Here is a 13,645-nt window from a genome sequence, read left to right as displayed (position 1 = left end):
CCTGGGGGAGACTACAAAGTTTGCATTGCATGAGAGCCTGATGGATGGGAATGATTGTTCCAGGTATTAGTCAAACCGTCAGGCGTAACCAGGGAAACGGAGTTGTTTGGATAAACTTTAGATTTCGATTGTAAAACTAATTAAAATATGAAATAATGTTTTAAAAATATGTTATTTGGCAAGTGACCATGGTATAAGTGGGTTAATGTCCTTCGAGTTGTCCATTGTCAGGTATTAATGGACATCGGCGGAGTTCACGCTTCGCCGTCATCCATTAATCCCTGACAATGGACACCTCGTCAGGCATTAACCCTTATTATCTTATTATTAGAGAACATAGTGTCAGAGGGTCAAACTCTTCTGCTCTGGGTTTTGTTTTTAATCTTTGCAGGTTGTAAAAACTGGGAATTTCCAGGGGAGGAAGACCGTGGGTGACTTTGTGGCGACCGGTGGCTCCGAATACAATGTCCTCTTCGATAACTGTCACTGGGCATCTATTCGAATGATGAATCAGTAAACATGTGTTCAGCTTTCTAAAAGTTTGAAGTTGCAGTTTGTTTGCCTTTCTGCTAAACAGATAATAAAGGTGAAACCTTACAGAAAGTGTCTCAGAATTGATTTTCTCCAAAATGTCCTGCTATCATCATCCCTGATGTGATGAAATCTGTTTAAGTGTCACCCAACCTGATCTCACAGAATCCCGTGAAATGAACACGGCCCCTTAAGTTAAGGCACATCAAACTCAAGGCCCGCGGGCCAAATCCGGCCCCTCTGCAAATTTTGATACGGCCCGCATATTAATTTATGTTCACAATAGATTTTGGCCCGCCTAGTTGTGAGCCAAACCAAAAAGATCGGAAGCTGTTTTACAGACTGCAGTTGTGCAACACTCAAAGCAGAATTTGGCAGATTTGCCGACTTTGATGCTCAGAAATTGCCATAGAAGAGAGTTTACATATTCAGGCTGTGAAACACGTTGTTGTAAAAAAAAATGTATCTTTGATTTGCTAAACTCTATGATGGCTAAGGAACTTTTTTGCTGACTGTTTAGGGCTTTATGTCGACCAAACTGTTAGTGAGAAAGCTATATGAGACACAAATAATACAGTCAAAGATGTTATTCAACTTTTCGGTTGAAAAAAAGCATGTCAAACATGTCTGGCCCTTAAAGTGATTCTCATTTTCCAGTGTGGCCCTTAGTGAAGTTGAGTTCGACACCTCTGAGTTAAGGAAAAGATCGTGGGTGGGCTTACGTTTCCATGACACGCGGGACAACAATGGGACGGTTGGATTTAAAGGGGTGATAGAATGATTATATAGGGTATTTCACACTGTTCCTTAAGGTCTCCTAATAGGGTATTTCAGGTTTTCAGCACAACAACATTGGTTGGGCTGAAAATTGCCTGAATGCTATTTTATGGTCCCTTAACTACCCTGTGAATATGGCCCTATTTGTAACAAGAGCTTCATCCATCCATCTTCGTCCGCTTATCCGGTCTCGGGTCGCGGGGGTAGCAGCTCCAGCAGGGGACCCCAAACTTCCCTTTCCTGAGCCACATTAACCAGCTCCGACTGGGGGATCCCAAGGCGTTCCCAGGCCAGGTTGGAGATATAATCCCTCCACCTAGTCCTGGGTCTTCCCCGAGGCCTCCTCCCAGCTGGACGTGCCTGTAACACCTCCCTAGGGAGGCGCCCAGGGGGCATCCTTACCAGATGCCCGAACCACCTCAACTGGCTCCTTTCGACGCGAAGGAGCAGCGGCTCTACTCCAAGCTCCTCACGGATGACTGAGCTTCTCACCCTATCTCTAAGGGAGACACCAGCCACCCTCCTGAGGAAGCTCATTTCGGCCGCTTGTACCCTGGATCTCGTTCTTTCGGTCATGACCCAACCTTCATGACCATAGGTGAGGGTAGGAACGAAAACTGACCGGTAGATCGAGAGCTTTGCCTTCTGGCTCAGCTCTCTTTTCGTCACAACAGTGCGATAAATTGAATGTAATACCGCACCCGCTGCGCCGATTCTCCGACCAATCTCCTGCTCCATTGTTCCCTCACTCGCGAACAAGACTCCAAGGTACTTGAACTCCTTCACTTGGGGTGAAGGAGTATGGTTCCAGAACCGAGACTGTGCGTAGAGGTAAGCCCCACCAGATCTAACCGGTAGCGCTCCACCTCCCGCACCAGTTCCGGCTCCTTCCCCCACAGAGAGGTGACATTCCACGTCCCCAGAGCCAGCGTCTGCTGCCTGGGTCTGGTCCGTCGAGGCCCCTGACCTTCACTGCCACCCATGTGGCAGCGCACCCGACCCCAGCGGTTCCTCCCACAGGTGGTGGGCCCATGGGATGGAGAGATGGATGCCACGTAGCTTTTTCGGGCTGTGCCCGGCCGGGCTCCGTGGCAAACCCGGCCACCAGACGCTCGCTGACGAGCCCTCCATCTGGGCCTGGCTCCAGATGGGGGCCCCGGGCTTCCTCCGGGCAGGGTCACTCCATCTCTTCCTCGGTCACTCATAGGGTTTTTGAACCATTCTTTGTCTGGCCCCTCACCTGAGACCACTTTGCCTTGGGAGACCCTACCAGGAGCACAAAGCTCCAGACAACACAGCCCTCAGGTTCATAGGGACACACAAACCTCTCCACCACGATAAGGTGATGGTTCCAGGAGAGGTGTAACAAGAGCTTTGCTTCCAAATATGGTATGCTCATGAATATTTAGATGAGCTGCGCACTGACTGGTTTGAGCGAACCCCATAGAAACACATTGGAGACGAGACAGCAGGTCTCATATTTCAGACACTGCCAAGTTATACATTGTTTGTCTACTATTTCGTTATTAAATTCACTTCTGAGACTTTTTTATCGAGAAATCAACTATATAAAGCTCAAATATGGGCCGTTTTACAAAAATGTATGACTAATTGCAAATTTGGTAAGACGTGTCGGACTTTAGCTCGGAGCTCCACGCAGTCGCATAAAAAAGTCTCAGAAGTGAATTTAGTGGTAAAACAGCAGATGAACAATTTCTGAGATCTGCACAACCTATTCAGAAGACTACCTGATCTCAGATCAGTGGTGTATGTAAATGTTGGGGCGTGACAAAGATAGAGACTAGAGCCAAAAAAGGTCATTGAGATTTGCTCGTTTTCAGAGGCAGTTTCAAATTGTGAGATTTGCAGAGGAAAGAGGTGTCAATGGGATTTTGAGGTTCTATGTATGTCCTATTTACCCTGCAAACTGTCGTTATTCAACTATGACAGGTTAAAATTGGTTTTGCATTCAATCACCCCTTTAAGAAAAGAAGAAAGCGATGGTTGGGTTTAGGAAATGTGACACGCGGGGCACGATCCCCGGTCTCCTGGGTGAAAGTCCTGTGTTGTTTGACCCATCCTCCACCCCCCAAACCAACCTCCCTACACAGATTTTCAGGCTTTCATACTACTACTTGCTACCGTAGTCGCTCTTAATGCTACATCATTTTCTAATTGACTTTATATTGACATTTTTTCCGTGGTGGCCACATGTAATTTTCACACATTCTGTGCCACCACCACTTAATGAGCTGTTAACAGTTCGTGATCATTTCACGGAGTTCTGTGAGATCAGGCTGGTGTCACCAGTGTGGAAATAACAGATGAGTCCAGCCAGGTGACAAACACTGATGTTAAAAATTAACAAAAACACTGCACACATGCACATAGTCTCAGTGACATCACCCAAAGGTTTCTGAAGAGCATTTGTTGTAAGTGGCAATCCAGATACAAGAAAAATGCCACTAGAGGGAATTTAAAGACATTTTTAACTCGTCTTGGTGCAAAAAATGAGGTCCGGCATGAAGTCTATTATTAACAAGTACACTTAAAGACTGTGAAAAGACTTTGGAAAGACTAAAGTGTGACACCATCTCACATCTAAAGTCAATCTGTCATAATGTCTCTGAGGTTTTAGTCTCAGACTAGAAGATTTTACTACCAAGACCAGGGTCGTTTCTAGGACTTGAGGAGGTTTGGGGCTTAGCCCGGACCAATTTAAATAAACTGAATGCAGTGAAAAACGGCAATTGGCTTGCCCAGCTTGTTAATAATATGTTCATTTTAGCTGCCCAGTTTGTAGATGTTATTCAGATGGCACCAACATTTGGCCTAATCATAACTGACCTGGCAACCCAAAGGCCAGGGTTTTGTTTCCAGATCTGTGTGGTGAATTATGATTTGGGGGGGGTTAGGGTTAGGGTTGGCAGGTGAATTTTTATGCACCTATTTATACCTTTTTTTTTTCTGAATCAATTTATGCTGGAAATATCTTTAAAGGGAAAAATAGGGGACAATTCAAAATATAAAAACATAATGAAATATATTGTAATAAGGCTCTCAGGCATTCTGTATTGCTTTCATCAATTTATTCTCCTTTGGATCGACTTTTCTAATCATATCTGAGTCACCACACATGTAGCCTATAATTTACTCCTCCCTCCTCTTTTGTTGGGGAAGTAACCTCCTTAAATGTACATATGACAATTATTCACCTCAATGATACATTAATGAATTTTAATAAATTAATGAGTTAGGGTTGGACTGTAATATTTCAGATGTGTTTGAGCAAGATTTCTGCTCATGTTCAAAACATTGTGCACATTCAAAATATAACTAATTCCATCTGTGTTCTCTGTGATTTGGAGGAGTTGTGGAAGAGTACTTAAACTTATGCTGTCCTTTTCTTTCACCTTATACTCAAAATGTATTCACTCCCTTATGGAGTTAGATTCCCCTTTACACCTTGTAGCATGTAACAACCAGAAACACCACCAGCACATTATAATCATCCCCAAAACATGTAGGCTAAGCACTGTAATGCAAGGTTAACAGAGCTGAGTCCTTATAGTTGCACTTTGTTAGTTGAACCACTTCTCACACCACTTTAACTTGAATGTAATGGTAGAGCTCTTCTTGGCTTCAGCTTGAAAAGTTGCGCTTTAAACACAGTCTAATCACCATTGCTTGCAGTCGCTAAAGCAACACGTCATGGGCTTTGCTTATCTGATCTGCTGGAACTTCGATGAGTCGGTACCGCGGCGGCGGTTTTGTAGTCTCTCCTACCCGTGTTGAGCGGGAATGTAGGTCGATGGTGAGTTTGGTAGTCTTGACATCTCACAGCGAGACACGCGATCAGGCACACGGAGGGAGAGACCGACGGACGGACAGAGAGAGAGACACACACACACACACACACACACACACACACACACACACAGGTTTGTGGCACTATCTTTGTGGGGACCCGTCATTGACATAATGCATTCCCTAGCCCTTTACCCTAACCTTAACCATCACAACTAAATGCCTAACCTTAACCCTTACCCTCACCCTAACCATAACCTAATTCTAACCCTAATCCTAAAACCAAGTCTTAACCCTCAAACAGTCCTTTAAACTTGTGGGGTCCAGCATTTTGGCCCCACAAGGCTGTCGGGACCCCACAAGTATACTGTATTCCCGGTGACTGGACCCCACGAATATAGTTAAACAAGAACAAACACACACACACACACACACACAGAGACACACACACACACACACACACACATATACACACAAAGGTTTGTGGCACTATCTTTGTGGGGACCCGTCATTGACATAATGCATTCCCTAGCCCCTCACCCTAACCTTAACCCTTACCCTCACCCTAACTATAACCATCCATCCATCCATCCATCTTCGTCCGCTTATCCGGTGTCGGGTCGCGGGGGGGCCTAATATAACCTAATTCTAACCTAATTCTAAAACTAATCCTACAACAAAGTCCTAACCTTAAAACAGCCCTTTAAACTTGTGGGGTCCAGCATTTGGGCCCCACAAATATACTGGACTCCTGGTGATTGGACCCCACGAATATAGTTAAACAAGAAAACACACACACACACACACACACACACACATACACATACACACACACACACACACACACACACACACACACACACACACACACACACACACATAGACACACATACAACTCTCATCCTCATTGTCAGTTAACTTTTCAAAATACATTCGGGGCTACACTCAAAACATTCGGGGCTGAAGCCCAGGCAAAATCGGCTGACCTCGCCTCTGAGTGAACCACTCTAAAACTTCAGGGGTGCCAAATCGCAAAAAAATACCAATGTTATGCAATATTGCTTTTATACTACTCAATAGTCTTATAATAATAAACTTTTGAGTCACCTTCTGCCAATGTGATGAAATCTGGGGTTTTACTGTCAGCTGTGTGAAAATAACAGAGCCATCCTGCCAGGGGATTTTTACTGGTACAGATGAACTGTGTCCAACCAGGGAGGAGGGTCAGGACTCTATAAAATCCCACCTGAACGTCTCACTGCACTGAAACGAAGATGAAATCCAACATGTTTTCCTTCAAAGTGCTCCTCTTTGCTGTGGCTCTGACTCTGCTGGCCGTTACTGTGCAGTCCTGGTCTAATGGCAGTAAGTATTTTGGCTTTTTGGGGGGGGATTCTGCAGTAAAACGTGGTGTAAAAACTGTCACAGTTAGCTGCTTTGAAACCCTTTCTGTGATATAAGTTTATATACAGTATACTGATCTGCTGCTCTGACAGACCTGTCCGGTAGCGAGCTGACGCGGCTCTACAACTCTCCGGTTTATAAAGCTGAGAGGCTGAAACGACCACTGGGATCCAGTTCGTTTATGATCGGACCATTGAGCCACTCTGGAGTCAGGTAAGTCCTAGTCTCAATCGTTTGAAGTACATTTCCAGGATAAAGCCAGGGGCATCCGGCGTGTGAGCCACGCACCAGATGTCCCTCACCTTTCGCTCTTCGCCGTTCCTAAAAATCCCTTCATTTCAGTAAACAACAAACTTCGAGCTAGCAAACTACATGCTAAAAATGTCAAGTTTTGAAGAAAATTTGGATGGTGCAACAAGGCAGGCCTGCGTGGTTCTTTCGGGAAATGATTATAAAGATTTACAAAGAATATGTTTAGGGTAGAGCTTAGATCGGCACAAAAAATCAAGCCCGAACCTGCCCGAGCCCGAGCACGTTGTGTCCGAGACCGGCCCGACCCGACACATTAACTGTAATTATGAGCCCGAGCCCGATTTAAACCCGACAATTTTTAAATACGTGGGCCGTTTTAACTGACGTTCAACAATTCAGAGTTGTTTGAACTGCAGAAATCTGTTTAGAATAATACAACAAGGACGAAGCCTGTAAACTGTGCTGATTGTTTATTCAGAATGGAATGGATCGCAAATGGATCCAAATGAAGAAACGTAAAAAAAAAAGAAACAATGATGAACAACCTATTGTTGTCACTGCCCACGACTTAAACGGGAATACAGTATACTTGTGGGGTCCGGACAGCAAAATGCTGGACCCCACAAGTTTAAAGGGCTGTTTGAGGGTTAAGACTTGGTTTTAGGATTAGGGTTAGAATTAGGTTATGGTTAGGGTGAGGGTAAGGGTTAAGGTTAGGCATTTAGTTGTGATGGTTAAGGTTAGGGTAAGGGGCTAGGCAATGCATTATGTCAATCACGGGTCCCCACAAAGATAGTGAGATGCACTGTGTGTGTGTGTGTGTATGTGAGATACACTGGTAAGAGCCAATGAGGTGTAACCATGTATCAGCTAATTTAAATAGCTCACGTTACTGTATTGTGTCAACAGTTAACTTCATTTAATATTGTATCTGGCATTTTCTTTTGCGGGGTGCAAATGTTCCACCAAAACAAGTTCCTTCCTGAGAATATTTAGCAGAGACACCGTCACTGCGTCAGGAGCTCAGCGCCGCCCAAGACGATTGTGATTGGTTTAAAGAAATGCAAACAACCCAGAGAGGTGTTATTTTGGATCCCTCAACTTCTAGGCAAGTCCCGCCCAACGAAGCAGCTCGATTGGTTGGGGTTAGGCATTGACCTTGAGTGGGTAAGGTTTAGGATAGCTGACTGGTCAGGGTTTAGGACCTGAACACATTGGGTTATGTTACCTTGCGTAAGCATGGACACCTGGCCAATAGTAGCGCGTGAATGCCATTGAAGGGCTGGTCTTGCCTAGAAGTTGCGTGGGTTCCATAATAACGCCCCAGAGAGGTGTTTTCTCCTATCGCAGGATGCATCTATGGTGTAGCCAGACCTTAGTCTACAGCGCTGTGGAGATAGAGCTGGCAATGCAAGACTTAGGCCCCTTCTCCTACCCCTACCCCTTCATCTTACCCCTAGCCCTTGTACCTCGAAATCGCGTGCTAACGGCTAGAGGTGAAAACATACCCCTATGAAATGAGACACTACTTGGTTACGGTTATGTCATCATACATCGTCGCTAGCTGGCTGCCATGGAGTCCATTCAAGGCTAGTCAGAGAAATGCGGGACTGTTGTATGCAATGTAACGTTAGCGTAGCAAACTAGTGATTTAAAAAAAAAAATCAATTAAGAACATGGTTGCAAATATATATGTACAGGACTAGAGCACAAAACAAGACTGTCATAATTTTTAAATCAATTATTTAAGCTGAAAATACATTTATGAGACTCTGGGTACCCCTCAGTTTCAAGTAAGCTTGTGAAAATGCTTGATTTTAAGGGATATCTACCCTTTTTCCTTAGCCGTACCCCTCGATCAAAACTAGAATTGGGATAGCCCTTACTCTCATATGAACGTGCAAAACTAAGGGTAAGGGGTAATACATAGAATTGGGATTCAGCATTTGTAAGTCCACACACATGCTGAGCTGACATGACATGTTGTTAACACACTAATGTGAAAAATCTGTATCTTCTCATCACCCAGAGTGACGCTCGGCGATGGAACTAAGTGGCTCATCCATAAAGGAGACAACTACGGCATCTCCTCTCAGACGGTGGTGACCCGCGCTGAGAGCTTGGGCTCAAACTGGAAGGTAAATCTTTATTATTATCTTATTATTACAGACCATAGTGTCAGAGAGTCACACTCTTCTGCTCTGGGTTTTGTTTTTATCTTTGCAGGTTGTAAAATATGGGAATTTCCAGGGGAGGAAGACCGTGGGTGACTTTGTGGCGACCGGTGGCTCCGAATACAATTTCCTCTTTGATAACTGTCACTGGGCATCTATTCGAATGATGAATCAGTAAACAAAAACGTTCTGCTGTCTAAAAGGTTGAAGTTGCAGTTTGTTTGCCTTTCTGCTAAACAGATAATAAAGATGAAACCTTACGGAAAGTGTCTAAGAATTGATTCTCTCCAAAATGTCCTACTATCATCATCCCTGATGTGATTAAATCTGTTTAAGTGTCACCCAACCTGATCTCACAGAATCCCGTGAAATGAACACGGCCCCTTAAGTTAAGGCACATCAAACTCAAGGCCCGCGGGCCAAATCCGGCCCCTCGCAAATTTTGATCCGACTTGCATATCAATTTATGTTCACAATAGATTTTGGCCTCGCCTAGTTGTGAGCCAAACCAAAAAGAAGGGAAACTGTTTTACAGACTGCAGTTGTGTGACACTCAAAGCAGAATTTGGCAGATTTGCCGACTTTGATGCTCAGAAATTGCCATAGAAGAGAGTTTACATATTCAGGCTGTGAAACACGTAAAAAAAATGTATCTTTGATTTGCTAAACTCTATGATGGCTAAGGAACTTTTTAGGGCTTTATGTCAACCAAACTGTTAGTGAGAAAGCTATATGAGACACAAATAATACAGTCAAAGATGTTATTCAACTTTTCGGTTGAAAAAAAGCATGTCAAACATGTCTGGCCCTTAAAGTGATTCTCATTTTCCAGTGTGGCCCTTAGTGAAGTTGAGTTTGACACCCCTGAGTTAAGGAAAAGGTTGTGGGTGGGCTTATGTTTCCATGACACGCGGGACAACAACGGGATGGTTGGGTTTAAGAAAAGAATAAAGCGATGGTTGGGTTTAGGACGTGACACGCAGGACACGATCCCCGGTCTCCTGGGTGAAAGTCCTGTGTTGTTTGACCCATCCACCCCCCCAACCAAACGTGGATTTTCAGCCTTTCATACTACTCGCTACCGTAGTCGCTCTTAATGCTTCTGATTGACTTCACATTGGCATTGTTTTCCGTGGTGGCCACACAGAATTTTCTCAGATTCCGTGCCACCACCACGTAATGCACTGTTAACAGTTTGTGATCACTTCACGTAATTCTGGGAGACCAGGCTTGTGTCATCAGTGGGGAAATAACAGATGAGTCCTGCCAGGTAACAAACACTGACGTTAAAAATTAACAAGAACACTGCACACATGCACGTAGTCTCAGTGACATTACCCAAAGGTTTCTGAAGAGCATTTGTTGTAAGTGGCTATCCAGATACAAGAAAAATGCCACTAGAGGGAAAGAAATGTTTTAACTCGTCTTGGTGCAAAAAATGAGGTCCGGCATAAAGTCTGTGTTTAACACTTTATTACCAAGTAAACTTAAAAACTGTGATAAGATTTTGGAAAGACTAAAGTGTGACACCATCTCACATCTAAAGACAATCTGTTATAATGTCTCAGACTAGAACATTTTACTACCAAGACTTCAAACTTAGAATAATATCAAACAGGTTTGATTTTGTCTGAATGTCAAGATGGAAAAAAGACTGACTTAAGAGTTAGAAAAGTCGTTTGTCGTAAGGTCGGCATAAGTTTAAAAACACCTACAAAGCCATTAAACCAAACCAAAAAACATGATCAAATCTCTGAAATAAAATGTGATAGGGGTGCATGGTTAGCTCACCTGGTTGAGCGTGCGCCCCATGTACATGTATGTATGGCTCAGTCCTTGTCACAGCAGCCGTGAGTTTGGTTCCGCCCAACGGCCCTTTGCTGCATGTCATCCCCCTCTCTCTTCCACTTTTCTGACTTAATCTGTCCTATAAAATAAAGGCAATAAAGCCACAAAAATCTCTGAATAAAAGGTAATTATTCCGTATAATGTGTGTCTGATAAACAATGCTGTCTGTTCCTGCTGTGGAAAATTTAGCTTACTTTGTTTTTCATAAGACAACATTTCAGATAATGGACATGTTCCTTATTGCCACGGCAGTGTTTCCCCCCCAAAAAAAGTTGTGTATAGCCCAGTAGAAAGTGTCTTTTTTTCCGATGAGGGTCCAGCTGGGGCCAGTCCCAGACTGATGGCAGCACCAACGTAGAGCCCAATAGTTTCAGTGACAACAGAATCATGGAGTCAATCACGAAATGGAGAATTTAAAAATGCTATAAGACAGATTCAATAGGGCCCTACACTAGAGCTTAGATCGGGCCCAAAAAATCAAGCCCGACCCTACCCAAGCCGGTACACGTTGTGTCCGAGCTCGGCCCGACCCGACACATGATGTGATTTAAACCTGGCAATTTTTTAATACGTGGGCCGTTATAACTGACGTTCTCAACTACAATTCAGAGTTGTTTGAACTGCAGAAATCTGGCTAGAATGATCTTAATGAATAATGCAATAAGGACAAAGCATGTAAACTGTGTTGTTTGTTCATTCAAAATGGAATGGATCGCAAATGGATCTGAATGAAGAAACGTAAAAAAAAAAAAAAAAACGTTGACCCTATAAGCTCCCTCAGCCGAATAGTGTGGGTAACAGATCAAGGCAGCAACATAATCAAAGCCTTGGAACCATATAGGAGACTTTCTGGTCTCTATCACCTAAATAATACTGTCCTTCGCCACGGTCTGCATGCCGACGCACTGGCCGCACTACCCAGAGCTACGGGAGAAGCTGGAGAGGCATAGCTTTCTCCCCACCCAATGATGCTAATAAAGCTAATGATTAAACCTAATTATAACCTATGATTAAAAAACCTAATGATTAAAAAAACACAAATGCTTGATCAAGGGCCCGGTCCAGCCCAGTTTTCCAGCATGGGGAGACTCCTTAACGCGGCATTCTCTCTAACTTCCAGCAGGGGGCGACTCCACTGGCTCCAAATAGAAGTATGTTAATATAGAAGTCTATGAGAAAATGACAATGTCTACGACAGGGGTATAAAAGTGAAACCAGGGGCGTTTCTAGGACTTGAGGAGGATCGGGGCTTAGCCCGGACCCATTTAAATAAACTAAATGCAATGCAAAACAACATTTGGCTTGCCCAGCTTGTTAATAGCCAGTGTATGTTCATTTTAACTGCCCAGTTTGTAGATGTTATTTAGATGGCGCCAACATTTGGCCTAATCATAACTGACCTGGCAACCCAACGGCCAAGCTTTTGTTTACATATCTGTGTGGCGAAGACTTTGAACATGAAACACTTCATTTTTATGCACCTATTTCTACCTTTTTCTGAGTCAATTTATGCTGGAAATATCTTTATGTAAAGGGAAACATAGGGGACAATTCAAAATATAAAAACATACTGGAATATATTGCAGTAAGGCTCTCAGGCATTCTGTATTGCTTTCAACTATTTATTCTCCTTTGGATTAACGTTTCTAATTATGTCTGAGTCAGCACACATCTAGTCTATAATTTACTCTTCCCTCCTCTTTTGCGTCTTCTGTTGGGGTAGTAACCTCCTTAAATGTGCACATGACCTCAATGATAAATTAATTCATTTTAATGAATTAATAAACCCCTGGACTGTAATATTTCAGACGTGTTTGAGCAAGATTTCTGTTAATGTTCAAAACTTTGTGCACATTCAAAATATAACTCCTCCCATATGTGTTCTCTGAGATTTGGAGGAGTCGTGGAGGAGTACTTAAACTTATGTTGTCCTTTTCTTTCACCTTATACGTATTCACTCCCTTATGGAGTTAGATTCTCCTTTACACCTTGTAGCATGTAACAACCAGCAACATCAGCACATTAGATTCATGCCCAAAACATATAGAGTCCTTATAGTTGCAATTTCTAAGTTGAACCACTTCTCACACCACTTTAACTTGACTGTAATGGTAGAGCTCTTCTTGGCTTCAGCTTGAACATTTTCACTTTAAACGCAGTCTAATCCCAGTAGCTTGCAGTCGCTATGGCGACAACACGTCTATGATAAGTCGGTACCACGGTGGCCGTCTTGTAGTCTGTCCTACCTGCGTTGAGCGGGCGTGTTGTCTCACTATAGGTTCATGGTGATTTTGGTAGTCTTGACTTTTCACAGCGAGAAACGCGATCAGGCACACGGAGGGAAAGACCGATGGACGGACAGAGAGAGAGAGAGAGAGAGAGACACACACACACACACACACACACACACACACACACACACACAACCCTAACCCTAACCCCACCCTTTCCCTAACCCTAACCCCAGTTTTGTGGCTCTATCTTTGTGGGGACCAATCATTGATATAATGCATTCCCTAGCCACGTACCCTAACCTTAACCATCACAACTAAATGCCTAACCTTAACCCTTACCCTCACCCTAACCATAACCTAATTCTAACCCTAATCCTAAAACCAAGTCTTAACCCTCAAACAGACCTTTAAACTTGTGGGGTTCAGCATTTTGGCCCCACAAAGCTGTCGGGACCCCACAAGTATACTGGACTCCCGGTTTTTGGACCCCACGAATACACACACACACACACACACATAGGCTACAATTACCACAGTTTTTCCCACTCATCCTGTCTCTTTCTATCGGCGAGAGAGCTGAGAGGGGAGGGATCGCTTTGTGACAGGCGCGGAGAAACA

Source organism: Sander lucioperca, chromosome 10 (genome assembly GCF_008315115.2).
Source record: "Sander lucioperca isolate FBNREF2018 chromosome 10, SLUC_FBN_1.2, whole genome shotgun sequence".
NCBI classification, from domain to species: Eukaryota; Metazoa; Chordata; class Actinopteri; order Perciformes; family Percidae; genus Sander; species Sander lucioperca.
The sequence above is the reverse complement of the archived record's forward strand: the minus strand, read 5'-3'. Positions refer to the sequence as shown.